Below are 16,830 nucleotides of genomic sequence, written 5' to 3'. Positions count from 1 at the left end.
TTGGGGGGTTCGGGAGGGTGGGGGATTTATTTCAAAGGGTCGGGGTGGGTTTTAGGGTTGTTTTAGTGTGCCGGTTTTCCCGCCCTCCCCCGATTTACACGATATTTAAAAAAACAAAACCGCGACGATCCGATTCCCTCCCTCCCCCCCCCCCCCCCCCAGCCAAAATAGATCGTTAAGACTATGGATCACACGATTCACATCTCTACCCTCTACCTCACCACAGCCTGTCCAGAATCAGCTCCCTCTTCCTCACCAACTCTTTGACCAACTGCAGCCCCCCTGGCCCCCTCCTGCCCAGCAGCAGTCCCTTTTATCTCCCTTTCACCCTGTGCAGAGTGGCAGGCCCCTCCCTCTCCCTTCTCTCCTCCCTTCTATGCTGCTCGGGCTGCAATGTTGTAGATCTTTGTGCAGCAGCAAGAACTACAGAAACTTAAAATCACTATGGGGCCTGTGCACCACCACACAGCCCCGACCTGTTTCCCACACAAGCTTATTCACTTATGTGTCATCTGTGAATTTTTGGAAAAATATTGCAAAAAATTATCTTAGTCATACCTACAGTGCATTCAGAAAGATTCAGATCCCTTCACTTTTTCCACATTTTGTTACATTACAGCCTTATTCTAAAATGGATAATTTCCTGGCGTGTAGCCAGATGGACTCAGGACAAATGGGATAGTATCCGCGTGCTAGCAGTTGGAGACGGATCTGACGTCAGCACAGGGGCGTGTATATATCCCCACAGGAAGCGCAGCTGTTCAGTAATTTCCGTCTCCAAAGCAGTTTGGAGTGCCTGCACGCTGGTTCAGCGTGCTTTCCAAGACTACTTTCATTTTTGTTTTCTTCTCTTCTAGATTCTACTTTACCTTTCTTCAACACCTTTTTGAGCCCCGCGCTCCTCAGGGGCCGTTCTGGCCGTGCCCCCCAGTTGAGCTTCCCGGGGTGACTCCCGTGGTCCCCCGGAGGTGTAAGTCCTCGGTTCAGCCGAGGCCCTCGCTCCCGGCGTGGACGAGGTAGCGGGTGCAGTGCCTCAACCGCGGCGGTGAAAGGTATCGGCCCTTTCCCCTCGCAGCCGGAGACCGCCTGTGATCCTGCCCGGCAGCGCTGCAGATTTGGTACGGCGTACGTCTCTTCACCCAGGTCTCCGCTATCTAGAGGACCGGCGGCGTGGCAAGCCGTGGAGGACGCCATTTGTGGCCTTACTCAGGTATTCCGCGCCTGTAATGGGCGCGGCTTTTATTTTTATTTTTTTTTTTTTCTCCTCTCCTCCTTGTTCTTGCTTCTTGGCTACCACTGTGAGTATGTGCCGCATATTGCTGCTGTATGCCTATTGACTGCCCTTAGGTGTATATTGCTACCTGCTTCGTATTGTGCGGCTGTTTTTTCAGCGCCTATTGCTGTCGCATACTCTTCCTATTGGGCGCCTGTTCCTACTCAGCGCCTATTGCTGCCGCTTCCTATTGCTATTGTGCGCTTGTTTTGCTCAGCGCCTATTGCTGCCGCTTCCTATTGCTATTGTGCGCTTGTTTTGCTCAGCGCCTATTGCTGCCGCATCCTATTGCTATTGTGCGCCTGTTCTAGCCTGCGCCTATTGCTGCCGCATAGGAAGCGCACGCTTGCTATATTCTGCTCATGGATCAGCTCGCAGCCGCGGCCGCAGCTGCGCCGCCACTTGCCCTAGACGTTTCAGCTCTGGGCCTCTGCTCCGCGTGCCACCTTCGTGCCACGCGCGGTACTGACCCCGACTCCCTGTGTACCCAATGTGCGGCGGCCGGGGGACCCTCCGGCCAGGACCAATCTCAGCCACAGTTTTTTGATAGTTCACCTGCGGCTACCCCGGATTTGGGAGGCGGTCTCGACCGCTCGGGAATCCCGGGGGATCTGGTACCCCGGCGTTTTGAGGCGGCTTCCATTTCCTGGGTGGATCTTTTTCAGGGAATTCATGCCTTTGTCCAGATGCAGACGGCTTCGCGTCCTGCCCCTACGGTCCTTGCTGCACCTGTTCTTCCGGCGGTTGCTGCGGTTCCTGCGGGGGCGGCGTCTCCGGCGCATACTGCGGCTGCCGCCATGATGGCAGCCTCTAGGGATCCGGTTCCGGGACCCTCGCAGCCTTCTCGGGAGCGGGACCTCCCGCTATTGGACAGTCCCGATCACTCGGACCTGGAGGTTTCACCGGACGAGTCCGAACTCCCGGACGAAGGGGACCTCCCCCCGGGGATTGCGCCATACCGGACTATGCGGCGCTTTTTCCCTAAGGAGGACCTCTCGGACCTCGTGTCTCAGTGTCTGGCGGAGTTGGAGATCACTGGACCCAGTGCTTCGATTCCTTCTGCGCAGAACCCCCTGCTGGAAGGTCTTCGTCCTACAGCCCGCCATTTTCCTTTCTTGCAGGCAGCTCAGCAACTCATTGATTTGGAATGGGCAGCACCGGCGGCCTCCTTTCAAGGGGGCCGGGCCCTGAAAGGCATGTACCCATTGGCACCGGCTCTCCAGGACCTCCTGGCATGCCCTCAGGTGGACGCCTTAATTAGCGCTGTGGTCAAGCGCACTACCATTCCTGTGGAAGGGGGTTTGGCCCTCAGGGAGCCCCAGGACAGGCGGATGGACGCCATTCTGAAGCAAAATTTTGAGGTGGCAGCTCTTTCTTTGAGGATTGCGGCCTGTTGCACGGTGGTCACTCGTGCCTGCTTGTCTCAGGTCCGGAACAACGCTCCGGCGGCTGACATGGAGCCCGCTCTTTCCTTCCTCACCGATGCCGCATCGGATTTGGTTCGAACCACGGCTAAGGGGATCTCGTCTTCCGTGGCCGCCAGGAGACACCTATGGATCCAGCCATGGTCCGCTGATGCCCCTTCCAAGTCTCGCCTCACCAAATTGCCTTTTCAGGGCTCGTTTCTGTTTGGCAGTGACCTTGATAAGCTTGTCGCTTCCTGGGGTGCCTCTCCTGTGCCTCGCCTACCAGAAGACCGGTCCAGGAGGGGACAGCGCTCCGGTCCCCGGCCCTCCAGGGGCAGGGGTTCACAGCGATTTGTTCCATATAGAGGGCGCTACCAGACGCCGCGTCCTCCGGCCAGGAATCAGTCCTTTCGGTCCAGGCTGAGCAGACGGGGGAACGGGCCGGGCGGGGGTCCCGGTCGCATCCCACAATGAGAATTTGCCGATTCATCTGGGGGACGAAGCCATAGGGGGCAGGTTGACCCTCTTCTACCCCAGATGGGTCGAGATCACGTCGGACCAGTGGGTCCTCGCAGTTATCCGAGAGGGGTATTATCTGGACTTTCATCATCTTCCTCCGGACAAGTTTGTGGAGTCTTCATGTTCCCCGCTCAAGAAGGCAGCATTGGCGGCCACCCTGACGAGGCTCCTGACCTTGAACGCCATCCTCCCAGTGCCTGCCTGGGAAGTGAATTCTGGACACTATTCCATTTATTTCATAGTACCCAAGAAAGGGGGCACTTTTCGGCCTGTGCTGGACCTCAAATCCCTCAATCGGTACTTACGGGTGCCGAGGTTTCGCATGGAAACTCTGCGCTCCGTCAAAGCCGCAGTCCAGCCCGGAGAGTTCCTCACGGCATTAGACCTGTCCGAAGCCTATCTTCATATTCCGATACATCCGGATCATCAGCGCTTCCTCCGCTTCAAGGTTCTGGACCGCCACTTCCAGTTTCGAGCTCTCCCCTTCGGGTTGGCCACCTCCCCGAGGACATTCACCAAGGTGATCGTGGTTGTGGCGGCGGCACTCAGGCGGGACGGGATCTTGGTCCATCCCTACCTAGACGACTGGTTGATCAGGGCGAAGTCCCGAGCGGAGAGCCTGCGGACAACCGACAGGGTGATCGCCCTTCTGGAAAGCTTGGGCTGGGTCATCAACCTCAGCAAGAGCTGCCTACAGCCTTCCCAGTCCATAGAATATCTGGGGGTAAGGTTCGACACTCGGGCGGACACGGTCAGTCTTACGTCCAAGAGACAGTTGAAACTTCGGCAGCGTATCCAGTATCTGTTGGGAACCAGTCGGCCGTTAGCTTGGGATTATCTGCAAGTTCTGGGTCTCATGGCCTCCACTCTGGACGTGGTGCCTTGGGCACGAGCCCATATGAGACCACTACAGCATTCCCTGCTCTCTCGCTGGAGCCCCCATCACCGAGCCTATTCCACGCGCCTCCCTCTGCCGGTCCATGTTCGGACCCAGCTGCGGTGGTGGTTGCGGTCCGACCACCTGAGCAGGGGGTCGCGGATGTCCTCGCCCACGTGGATCTTGCTCACCACGGATGCCAGCCTCAGCGGCTGGGGAGCACATTGCAAAGAACTCACTGCGCAAGGGCGTTGGAACAGGGAGGAGTCCACATGGAACATCAATCGCCTGGAAGCCCGGGCAGTCAGACTGGCCTGCCTTCGTTTCGCGCTGCGGCACAGAGCTGTCAGGGTGATGTCCGACAACGCCACCACGGTGGCCTACATCAACCGTCAGGGCGGAACCAGAAGCCGACAGGTATCTCTGGAAATCGCCCCACTCATGGTTTGGGCAGAGGCGAATCTGCGGGACATCTCCGCCGTCCACATTGCCGGGAAGGACAATACCACAGCAGACTTCCTCAGCAGGGGACGCCTGAATCCAGGCGAGTGGCAGCTGTCCCCCACAGCTTTCCAGATGATTGTCGATCACTGGGGGATCCCGGCCATGGATTTACTGGCAGACAAGTCCAATGCTCAGGTACCCAGATACTTCAGCCGCAGGCGCGACCCGTGCTCGCACGGCATCGATGCTCTGGTCCAGCCGTGGCCTCCGGGGACTCTTCTATATGCCTTTCCCCCGTGGCCTCTACTGGGTGCCCTCATCCACAGGATTCGGTCACACCAGGGCCTAGTTCTTCTGGTGGCCCCGGACTGGCCGAGAAGACCCTGGTACGCGGACCTCAGACGCCTGCTGGCAGGGGAGCCTCTCCCCCTGCCTCCTCTCCGGGACCTTCTACGTCAAGGTCCCATTCTGCACGAGGATCCGGCTCAGTTCTCTCTTACGGTCTGGCCATTGAGAGGGCTCGACTGAAGAAAAAGGGTTACTCGGGGCCTGTGATTACTACACTCCTCCGGGCTCGCAAGTTTTCCACTTCCCTCACCTACGTACGGATCTGGAGAATCTTTGAAGCATGGTGCGACTCTCATGGCACCAGTCCACATGCCGCCACTATTCCTATTGTGTTGGATTTCTTGCAGGATGGGCTTCAGAAGGGTCTCTCCCTCAGCTCCATCAAGGTTCAGGTAGCGGCACTATCGTGCTATGGACCCAGGAGAGGTGGCAAGACTATCGCCAAGCACCCTGATGTTTCTCGTTTCCTGCAAGGCGTCAAGCATATTCGTCCGCCACTAAAGTGGCCTATACCCTTCTGGAACCTTAATCTGGTTCTGGATTTCCTTGCGGGATCCACCTTCCGACCCCTTCGGGGCTTGTCTCTACGGTCTCTAACCCTGAAGTTGGTATTCCTGCTGGCCGTATGCTCCGCACGCCGCGTCTCTGAACTACAGGCGCTGTCCTGCCGTGACCCCTTTCTACGTATCACTTCGGAGTCTATCCATCTTCGGACGGTTCCCTCCTTTCTCCCTAAAGTGGTTTCACAGTTTCATCTTAACCAAACCATATCCTTGCCTACCACGGTAGGTTTGAAGAAATCTGAAGAAGGCCGTTTATTACGCCATCTCGACCTCGGCAGATTGCTGCCCAGGTATCTGACAATGACTCAAGACCTGCGGAAGACAGACCATCTGTTCGTCCTACACAGCGGGAAGAAGCAAGGTGAAGCGGCCTCTCGGCCCACCATTGCCCGCTGGATTAAAGACGTGGTCAGAGCCGCCTACGTGGCGGCTGGGAAGGCTCCGCCTCTACAGGTTAAGGCTCATTCTACCAGAGCCCAAGCGGCGTCTTGGGCTGAATCCCGGATGCTGTCACCGGCGGACATCTGTAAAGCGGCGACATGGTCCTCCCTCCATACCTTTTCTCGGTTCTACCGTCTGGATGTCCAGGCCAGGGAGGACTCGGCCTTTGCGAGGGCGGTACTGCATGGTCCTCAGGCAGCCTCCCGCCCAGGCGGGGTGTAAAGCTTTGGTACATCCCATTTGTCCTGAGTCCATCTGGCTACACGCCAGGAAATGTTCAGATTACTTACCTGGTAATCTTGTTTTCCTTAGTGTAGACAGATGGACTCAGCATCCCGCCCAGCTGCCTGTGTCCATGGGTTTCACTGATTCCGGGTACGCCTTTGACTTTTGTGTTCCTAAGAGCGTACACTCTGCCTATATCCACGCCTTCCGGTTGGGAAGGCTGGCGGTCTCCGGCCACTGTCAATCGGTCAGGGGAGGCCTGTTTTCACTTTTTTCTTTACTTTTCATTGAGCGTCAGTACACACATCCCTAACAGCTTTTGCAAGGAAGATTACTGAACAGCTGCGCTTCCTGTGGGGATATATACACGCCCCTGTGCTGACGTCAGATCCGTCTCCAACTGCTAGCACGCGGATACTATCCCATTTGTCCTGAGTCCATCTGTCTACACTAAGGAAAACAAGATTACCAGGTAAGTAATCTGAACATTTGCAATCTACACACACTATCCCATAATGACAAAGAAAACTCAGGTTTGTAGAAATATGTGCAAATTAATTTTAAAAAAGAAACTGAATTATCACATTTACATAAGTATTCAGACCCTTTGCTATGACACTCAAAAGTGAGCTCAGGTGCATCCTGTTTCCATTGATCATCCTTGAGATGTTTCTCCAACTTGGAGTCCACCTGTGGTAAATTCAATTGATTGGACATGATTTGGAAAGGCGCACACCTGTCCATAAAAGTCTCTCATGTCAGAGCAAAATCAAAGCCATGACATTGAAGGAATTGTCTGTAGACCTCCATAACAGGACTGGGTCAAGGCACAGATCTGGGGAAGGGTACAAGAAAATTGCTGCAGCATTGAAGGTCACGAATAACAAAGTGGCCATCATCATTCTTAAATGGAAGAAGTTCGGAACCACCAGGTCTCTTCCTGGAGCTGGCCACCCACCCAAACCAAGCAATCGAGTAAGAAGGGCCTTAGTCAGGGAGGTGACCAAGAACCCAATGGTCACTCTGACAGAGCTCCAGAGTTCCGCTGTTGTGGGACAATTATTCAGGACGTTATTGAAGCAGATTGGAACAATTATTGTACACAAAGGTGGGGTTAATAGTGGACCCAAGCAATCACCAATAAACTGATAAATGTGGATCTATAAATAGCACAGGATTTGGACTGCAAGAAGTCATTGAAATCTGCTCCAGATATAGCTCCAGCTAAAAGACAAGTAAAGGCTTCCAACATGCTAACAAGACATTAAAAATCCACAGAGGATTATGCTGCATTTAGCAAGCTGTTAATTAACAGTTGAAGTCTTGAGACACTGAATTGGCAAAATCAGTAAAGTAGAATCAACAACAAGAGATCAACTTTTCTTCACTCAATACAGTCCATTGTATCATTGCAAGAATAATTATGAACCATATTTTTCCCTGAAGAAGCTGTTTCCATGGCGAAACAGAGGCCTTTGTAGGGACAGAAAGAACACAGGATAAAGCAGAAGTATAACAGAGACTACATACAAACCATAATCATCATTGCAACAACGCTCCTGTGAAACAATTACAAAGTATCCTTTTTTGTAGACTGTGGTTCAACTATATCCCCTTTTTAAAGACAGCATCATCCATCTGACTCATTTACAATTCACTAAGTCCAGCTCTATTGCAAGTGATTTATGTTTCATTACTAGCACTCTGTACATATTTTGACAATGTTTTATGTAGATATCTATGTACACTATATATGCATAACACTATAGAGAGTTTAGAAGTGGTGTGAATGAGGAATGATTGATTAGGACAGATGATAAATATATGCGCATATTTGTTATTGTGCCAATTTTATGTTTTCAATAGTTTCAATATTCTTTGCCATTATATAATAAATCTTGCTACATTAAGTATCTTTCAAATCTTTTAAAATATTAGTGGTGTTACTTACCCTTTTTTAGGGTTCTCTGACAGATATACCATTTAGGTACGCACATATCATTTTTATTTAAAGCCTAGGTCCAATATACAATATATATATTACACATAACTTAGCCTAAGGATCATTAAGGCATGAAAACAGCACACTGACTTTGTCTTTTGTTTTTTCTCTCTAGTTAGACTGTGTGGTATTAATGAGCTAAAAGATAAGGAGGAAGAAATTTGTTTTTCTAAGAGATAACTCTGCTGAAGGCCAGTGTTTAGAGACTAGCACAGGATACTTCCCTTAATAGCCATTGCTGGGCTATGAATCCTATTGTAACTTTGAGTCTTAACTGGCCATAGCATAACGAGTTGTAGCCGGCCTGGCCATAAACAATGTCAGAGCTATATGAGGGCAAACTGAAACATTTAACACTTGCAGATTCTGGATTAAAGCCAGAAAATGAGATATAAAAGAAGCTACATGTAACAGTGAATAGCCCACGGACAAAGAGCAAGGAGCTGGTTTGTGGAGTTCCCAAACTCAAATAGCCTTTTGTTTTTTCGGAAAAATACTATCTCATAGAAAGGAAGGCCTAGGAAGAAAGTATTTCCAATATAAGCTCCTTATTTAAATTTCTATCTTTATTTCAATAACTTTGTCTTGATTTATCTATATAATGCTTATTGTGATGCTGTGTGCTTATGTCAGAGTCATTTTTAGTACTTTTGCTGAGAATGTATGTAGAGGTTAGGCTATATATGAATTCAGAGTTTTCACCCAGACACAGACTAGTTTGAAGGTCACAGGCCAACCTCTGAGTGAACTCCTATTTTCTGTTTTGCACTGTGAAATGTTTACAAACAGGCAAGAGTCTGTTCATTTTAGTTATTCCAGTAGGTCTATGATGAGAAAGCAAGCAATTAACTTATACTAAAGCCTGAGAGAGAATGAAGGCCACACAGCTGCTGCGCCTGAAATTTGATAAGAACTTAGAGGAAGGGAACATCACTGCTTTCCCAAGCATTGTAGTGTATAAGGAAAATAACACTGAGAGAGAGATAGAGAGCGCCCTCTGGACGTGATAGCACAGGCTAATCCTTTGGAAACATGTAAGCTTTATATATCTGTATAGCACTTGTTATTATCTACAATTACTTCTTTTGTATGATATGATTTTATTTGTTCTATCCTCCTATTGCTCAAGTAATTTACTTTCTTAAGTACCTGGAACTGTGATGTACTGAATCAAAGTTTGTGGAGGGAATAAGCTCCTGGGTTCAAGCCCCCTCTAGTATAATCCCCATAATTGTGTGTGGCTATTTGTGTAGGGAATAAGCTCCTGGGTTCAAGCCCCCTGGTATAATCCCAGTAATTGTGTGTGTTTTATATTGGGTAAGTCCCCGAGGTAGTCCTGTGTACACGCAGGCAATAAGCTCCTCAGGTAGCTCCCAGTGTAGACCTCTGTGAGATTAGCCCCCCCCCCCCCAGGACAGAGCCCCTGGGCAGAATGCCAGTGTGCATGGAAAGCTTATTACTGATATTCACTTTTGATCTTTTTTACAATATTTAGTAAACTGAGGTTTGCTTTTACAAGATTGTGTGTGTGTTCTAGGATATAATATACCGCCATTCTTGGTCACTTCTCACAGCTGTGGAGATGGGAGAACTTTCCAGAAGGACAACAATCGCTGCAGCACTCCACCAATCATGCCTTTATGGTAGAGTGGCCAGATAGAGGCCACTCCTCAGTAAAGGCACATGACAGCCTGCTTGGAGTTTGCCAAAAGGCACTTAAAGGACTCTCGGAGCATGAGAAACAAGATTATCTGTTGTGATGAATCCAAGATTGAATTCTTTGGCCTAAATGCCAAGTGTCATCTTTGGAGGAAACCAAGCATTGGTCACCACCTAGGAAATACCATCCCTACAGGGAAGCATGGTGGTAGCAGCATCATGCTGTGGGGATTTTTTTCAGCTGCAGGAACTGGGACCCTAGTCAGGATCGATGGAAAGATGAATGGAGCAAAGTACTGAGAGATCCTTGATGGAAACCTGCTCTAGAATGCTCTGGACCTCAGCCTGGGGCTACGATTCACCTTCCAAGAGGACAATGACCCTAAGCAGAGAGCCAACATAGGAGTGGCGTTGAGACAAGCCTGTGAATGTCCTTGAGTGGCCCAGCTATAGCCTGGACTTGAACCCAATCAAACATCTCTGCGAGACCTGAAAATAGTTGTGCATCAATGCTCCTCATCCAATCTGACTGAGCTTGAGAGGATCTGCAGAGAAGATTGGGAGAAAATCCCAAATCTAGGTGTGCCAAGTTTGTAGCACCATACCCAAGAAGACTTGAGGCTATAATTGCTGCAAAAGATACCTCACAAAGTACTTAGTAAAGGTCTGAATACTTATGTAAATGTGATATGTCAGGTTTTTTTTTAATTAATTTGCACAAATTTCTACAAACCTGAATGTGTAGATTGAAGGAAAATTGCATATTATCCATTTTACAATAAGGCTGTAAAGTAACAAAATGTGAAAAAAGTGATGGAGTCTGAATGCTTTCTAAATACACGGTAAATGTATCAATAAAAACACATTCATACTACATTGTGTTGCGCTGAAGGTGGACCCTTGGCCTGGGGTAGGATTGGTACGGCTCTCTGGTCGGACCCAGAGAATGCCTGCCACCAGGAGGCGGAGCACACAAGGAGACAGAGGCTAGCTGGAGCTTCACCAATAACAGTCTGGGGTTTCTGCAGGTTGAGCCCTTGGGTACCCGGACCGCCTGGACTTAGGTAGGCCTCCGGTTGTCTCCCGGAGAGGTATCGGAGAGGTGTTCCCACCACGAGCAAGGGTGCGTGGCTGATGCAGAGTGGAGAAGCTAGACCTGAACCGGAAGCTCCGGAGACTTCGGAAAGGCAACAGTTCAGAGAGGTCCTCCAGACAAGACAGGCAGCACCTGCAGGTCTAGCCATGTGGAAGCCGTGGTTGTTATCCAAGTCCATTGGCCCGAAGGTCACCGGGAGCCAGAAGAGTGTCCGAGTGAAGCGCAAGGGTCAGAGCCAGAGTATCAGTCCAAGAGAGGTCAGACAAAGCGAGGGCCAATACCAGAATCAGTCCGTGCATTGTCGAGGCAAGCGAGGGTCGGTTCCAGGCGGCAGACAGGAGAATGGTCAGGCAGGCAGTGGTCAGTTCCAGATGGCAGACAGTAGAATGGTCAGGCAGGCAGAGGTCAGTACCAAGAAGTCAGTCCGAATAGGTACTACCTGGAAAGGACACAGGAACAAGGAGACACTGGAACAAGAGACACTTGGAACAGAGGCAAACTATCACACCAATAGTGTTGACCTGATTGCCAAGGCAAAGAGCAGTAGTCTGATCCCTGCTTATATACAGGGCTCAGGTGACATCATCGGGGTGTGCCGCAGATGGGTTTCCCGCACTTGGCCCTTTAAATGTCCAGGAATTCCGCACGCGCAAGCTAGGGGGCGGGGCTGACGCTGTGGAGAACTCCAAACCCCGACGCGAGGAGTGCTGTGAGAGAGAAGGCCCCGATGGGCCTGGAGACGTCTGGGGACGCCGCAGACTAGCAGCGCTGGCGGAGGCCGCAAGTGAGGAGGAGCTAGTAGAAGGGCACGCCAGGTGAGCAGGCCCGGCCGCGGCACCAACACGGCCGGGAAGCGCAAGAGTACCCCCCCTTCTAGGCCTCCCCCTTACCGGCCTGGGCTTCTCAGGATGACTGATGGAAGGCAGCAAGGAGATCTTTGTCGTAGATGTGGTGGGAGGGCTCCCAGGATTTCTCTTCCGGACCGAAGCCCTCCTCCGACAGAAGATATTCCCAATGACCTCTATGACGCCGAACATCTAAGACGACCTTCATCTGTAGGGTGTTCTTGGGCTCAGCAGCGTGTTGAGTAGGCGGAGGAGGCTTTCGGGAAGGCCAGGACAGAACCAATGGTTTTAGCAGTGACATGTGGAACATGTTATGGATTCCCATAGAGGCAGGAAGTTGCAATTGATAGGGGACAGCACTGATGCGTCGAAGAACTGGAAAAATAGTGGAAAGTGTTCTAAATATCAAAATCACAGAACATATAGAAAGACATGGTTTAATGGAACAAAGTCAGCATGGCTTTACCCAGGGCAAGTCTTGCCTCACAAATCTGCTTCACTTTTTTGAAGGAGTTAATAAACATGTGGATAAAGGTGAACCGGTAGATATAGTATACTTGGATTTTCAGAAGGCGTTTGACAAAGTTCCTCATGAGAGGCTTCTAGGAAAAGTAAAAAGTCATGGGATGGGTGGTGATGTCCTTTCGTGGATTGCAAACTGGCTAAAAGACAGGAAACAGAGAGTAGGATTAAATGGGCAATTTTCTCAGTGGAAGGGAGTGGACAGTGGAGTGCCTCAGGGATCTGTATTGGGACCCTTACTTTTCAATATATTTATAAATGATCTGGAAAGAAATACGATGAGTGAGATAATCAAATTTGCAGATGACACAAAATTGTTCAGAGTAGTTAAATCACAAGCAGATTGTGATAAATTGCAGGAAGACCTTGTGAGATTGGAAAATTGGGCATCCAAATGGCAGATGAAATTTAATGTGAATAAGTGCAAGGTGATGCATATAGGGAAAAATAACCCATGCTATAATTACACAATGTTGGGTTCCATATTAGGTGCTACAACCCAAGAAAGAGATCTAGGTGTCATAGTAGATAACACATTGAAATCGTCGGTACAGTGTGCTGCGGCAGTCAAAAAAGCAAACATAATGTTGGGAATTATTAGAAAGGGAATGGTGAATAAAACGGAAAATGTCATAATGCCTCTGTATCGCTCCATGGTGAGACCGCACCTTGAATACTGTGTACAATTCTGGTCGCCGCATCTCAAAAAAGATATAATTGCGATGAAGAAGGTACAGAGAAGGGCTACCAAAATGATAAGGGGAATGGAACAACTTCCCTATGAGGAAAGACTAAAGAGGTTAGGACTTTTCAGCTTGGAGAAGAGACGACTGAGGGGGGACATGATAGAGGTGTTTAAAATCATGAGAGGTCTAGAACGGGTAGATGTGAATCGGTTATTTACTCTTTCGAATAGTAGAAAGACTAGGGGCTCTCCATGAAGTTAGCATGGGGCACATTTAAAACTAATCGGAGAAAGTTCTTTTTTACTCAACGCACAATTAAACTCTGGAATTTGTTGCCAGAGGATGTGGTTAGTGCAGTTAGTATAGCGGTGTTTAAAAAAGGATTGGATAAGTTCTTGGAGGAGAAGTCCATTACCTGCTATTAAGTTCACTTAGAGAATAGCCACTGCCATTAGCAATGGTAACATGGAATACATTTAGTTTTTGGGTACTTGCCAGGTTCTTATGGCCTGGATTGGCCACTATTGGAAACAGGATGCTGGGCTTGATGGACCCTTGGTCTGACCCAGTATGGCATTTTCTTATGTTCTTATGTTCTTACCTAGGGTGGAAGCCAGAGAGGCCTACTCTGAGCACTCCTTCTCCAAATCCCCCGGAATCTGAAGCCTGAACATCCAATCGGTAATGCCTTGCAAAAGTGTGCAAAGATTTCCAAGTAGCCGCCCTGCAAATTTCCTGGGGTGAAACTTGATGACACTCCGCCCAAGAAGTGGCTTGCGACCTAGTAGAATGGGTGCAAAGTCCCACCGGCACCATCTTACCATGCAGTAAATACGCTGAGCTGATAGCTTTTTTAAGCCATCGAGCAATCGTAGTCTTTGAGGCCATACTACCTCTTTTCAAACCACTCCACAGCACAAAGAGATGGTCCGATACACGGAAGGGATTCGTAACCTCTAGGTATCGCATCAGAGCCCTGCGGACATCCAGCTTCCGTAAATCCTTCAACACCGGATCCAATCGATCCGCATCTGAGAATGAGGGTAACTCAGGGCTATCCTCTAGTACTGGAGAGGCTGCCCCTGCAGAGAGCGCCCCCCCCCCCCCCCCGGCAGGAATTTGTTGCGGGGAAAGCGAGGGGGGTAAAATCCCCTCCCCCATCGCAGTGGGAACGGATCCCCTGCCAACATATCACTAGTCTCTGCACGCGTTGCTGAGTGTGGTGCCCGACTGCGACCCCCCCCCCCCCCCCCGAATTGAAACGGATAGCCCCTCGCCCCCCTGTACACACTCAGAGCAGAGGCCTGCCCGTGACAGCCGCGAGCGCAATGAGCTGCACGCGCGGCAAGAAGAGCCCAAAGGCATAGAAGAGCCGCCGGGAAAAACAGAGAGAACAAGACTGCGAAATAAAAATAAAAATGAGCCACGCAGCCCCCTCCCCCCGATAACCCTAGCAGGTCGCAGAGAGCCGGCGCGCACAAAACAAAACACTTTGTTGGTTTTTTTTAAGAGATGTAAACTTGCCGCTTGCTGTCCCAGGTTCTGGAAGGGCAGGTCCTGCTCCTGTGGGGGTGAGTGAGCTGGGCTCCCCGGTATCATCCCTCAACCCTTAGCAGCGGCCTCAACCAGGGGGGGTTGGTCCCCTCAGGACCTAGCAACCCCCTGGAAGGCTCACAAAACCACTGACTTTCAGTGGTTTTGTGAGCCTTCACTTACTTTCAGTTTTGAAGTTTGTTTTTTTTTTAAACTTAGAGATACAGCTCCCTAATTATAAATCTAAACCCTGACTACACTCCTGCACTATCAACTTGCAGCAGAGAATCAGAAGAGACTATGGGTTTGCACCTCCGCCATCTGTTGGAGACAGAGTAAGTCTGAGGGACAGTGAGTGGCACCTTGGTATAAATGGCAGGGTTGTTTGAAAAAAAACCAAACTTCTCTGTCTCCATCTGCTGGAGGGGAAGCAAAACCCAGGTGTCTGGACTGATCCGGGTACGTCAGGGAACATGCATTTGCATGTTGCGGGTGCTATTAGTTTCGGGGGGGTTGGCTGCGCGTTTTCCATGCGCTATTACCCCTTACTGTATAAGGGATAAAAATAGCACGTGGAAAATGTGCGGCCAAACGGGGGCTAACGGTGCGCTCAGCCAAGCGCACCATACAGCGTCGGCCCATAGGTTATTACATGCATACATAAGACTAGTGTGAGAAAAAAGTGCAAAAACCCGCGCAAGCACAGGCGCAGCTTTAGCGCAGTTTATTACATCGGCCCCTAGGTGGCTCCTATCTGTCTTGAATTCTTCTACTATTTTTGTCCTATTAGCCCGGGAGACTGTTCTGTTGTATCCACCCATCACCGAGATCCTCTTAACATGTCCTCTTACTCTAGGACTTCCTACCCAAAGAAAAAGGTTTGCTTCTTGTGCATTGTTTGTACTTTCCAGGCATCTGAACGTCGCCATCAATCTCAAACTTCCCTACTGCTCCTTTGTAGCATTTGAGCTCCGGCACCTTTCGGACTAGGATTAAAAAGACTAGTATTGCTTTCCCCGCTCCCAACATTTCTGGCCTCTAACGGGAATTCAAGACATTGTCTATCCCGAAACGCTGTCTGTTTCCCGACTTCCCCGGAGAGCTGCGAGAACGGGACGCGCCACCATAAACATGGCAGCGGCGACGGGATGCGTCACGCAGGGGAAGCTTCCGGGCTTCCCGTTGCTAGGCAACGGTAAACGAGGCGCTGCAAGCGGAGTGCGGCGATTTGCAGGAGCTCGGCGCCAGAAGGGAAGAGAGAGAAGACGGAGAGCGGCCCTGGGAACAGGTTAAATAGGCGAAGCAACGGGAATCCGGGCCTGCTGCACCTCTGATTTTCCTATTATGTATGCCTGGTAGCTGCATTGTGAGAAAGGGAAGGGGGCGGGGTGGGGGAAGCGAGGTGTTATACTCTATCAAGCACACTTTCTTATGGTAGAAGGTGCGTGCATGTTGTTAAGAGATGAGCATTAAACCGGCAGAGTGAGGCTGTCCGTTAGCTCCTGAGCTAAGAGTGATGCACACCTACCGATAGATTCTGGCAGCGGCTTGAAGAATGATAGGGTGATGTCGGCACACTTGACGCACTGTGATGACACTTTGCATAAAACGTCATGTTTGGCCTGGGATTGTGCCATGATGGTATTTCATGCTCAAGCAAGGAAGTCAGTAGTCCATGCTGCGGTCAAGTGATTTTCCCAGATTTCAGTACCAAAAAGTGATTCAGTGATGAAACTATGCCATTTGGCAACTTTTGTACAGCTGTGATGCATTTCTTTCAAATGTGTGATGTCAGGGCCAGCATTACTGTCATATTGTGCAGTTTATTTCAGCCCATCTGCAACAGTTTAATGTGATATACATTAGATTAACATGTTAGAGTGAAAAGAGAAAATACATTGGTGTGTATATATATATTTATAAAGTGCTTGCAGGAGTTGACCCCATCAGACATATTCTCATTTAATACAGTGGTTCTCAGACTGGGGGTCGAGACCCCATATGGGGAAGCACAAAATCAGTAGATGGGAGAGGGGTGTCACAAGAAGCAGTGCCACTCCCTGCGCATGGATCTTTGATTCACCGCCCTCTATCTCTCCAGCCACTCTTGACTTCAGCAGAAGTAGGTGCAGAACCTTACAACCTATATGCATTGACAGGTCTGCTCCCTGCTCCTGCGTGGTCTTCCTGATAGACCAGAAACCTGTGCAAGGGTCCCAAGCATGTAAGCAAACATCGACTCACAGGCCCTGCACAAACTGCTGATTTTCCATTCCAGGCCAGAGGGTGGGGAGGAGTGGACGTCAACTATTTTGTTTTTAGTTGTCTATGGTCATGTGAATTTTCAAGTTTTAAAACAAGGTCACACTGGCTAAGTGTTTGGTAAGCACT

General features: G+C 50.0%; 1 protein-coding gene and 1 long non-coding RNA gene across 3 annotated transcripts in view; one reads left to right on the top strand and one right to left on the bottom strand.

The window, feature by feature from the left end:
- Window positions 1-11,233: 11,233 nt before the first annotated feature.
- LOC115090321 lies at window positions 11,234-16,011 on the bottom strand. The gene is made up of 3 exons (XR_003856370.1): window positions 15,968-16,011; window positions 11,744-12,073; window positions 11,234-11,292 (listed from the first exon to the last, which is right to left on the bottom strand). It is a non-coding gene; the product is annotated as an uncharacterized LOC115090321 (long non-coding RNA).
- DNAI2 (dynein axonemal intermediate chain 2) overlaps window positions 15,630-16,830 on the top strand; it is an 83,499-nt gene continuing 82,298 nt past the window's right edge. The window contains exon 1 of one of the 2 annotated variants that reach the window (XM_029599245.1): window positions 15,630-15,727. The gene's annotated coding sequence lies outside the window, so the exon portion shown is untranslated. Of the gene's footprint in view, window positions 15,786-16,830 lie in introns of both variants that reach the window. The other variant, XM_029599244.1, reaches the window with a different exon arrangement.

The sequence above is a fragment of the Rhinatrema bivittatum genome, chromosome 4 (assembly GCF_901001135.1).
Source record: "Rhinatrema bivittatum chromosome 4, aRhiBiv1.1, whole genome shotgun sequence".
Classification (NCBI taxonomy): Eukaryota; Metazoa; Chordata; class Amphibia; order Gymnophiona; family Rhinatrematidae; genus Rhinatrema; species Rhinatrema bivittatum.
The sequence above is the reverse complement of the archived record's forward strand: the minus strand, read 5'-3'. Positions and strand labels throughout refer to the sequence as shown.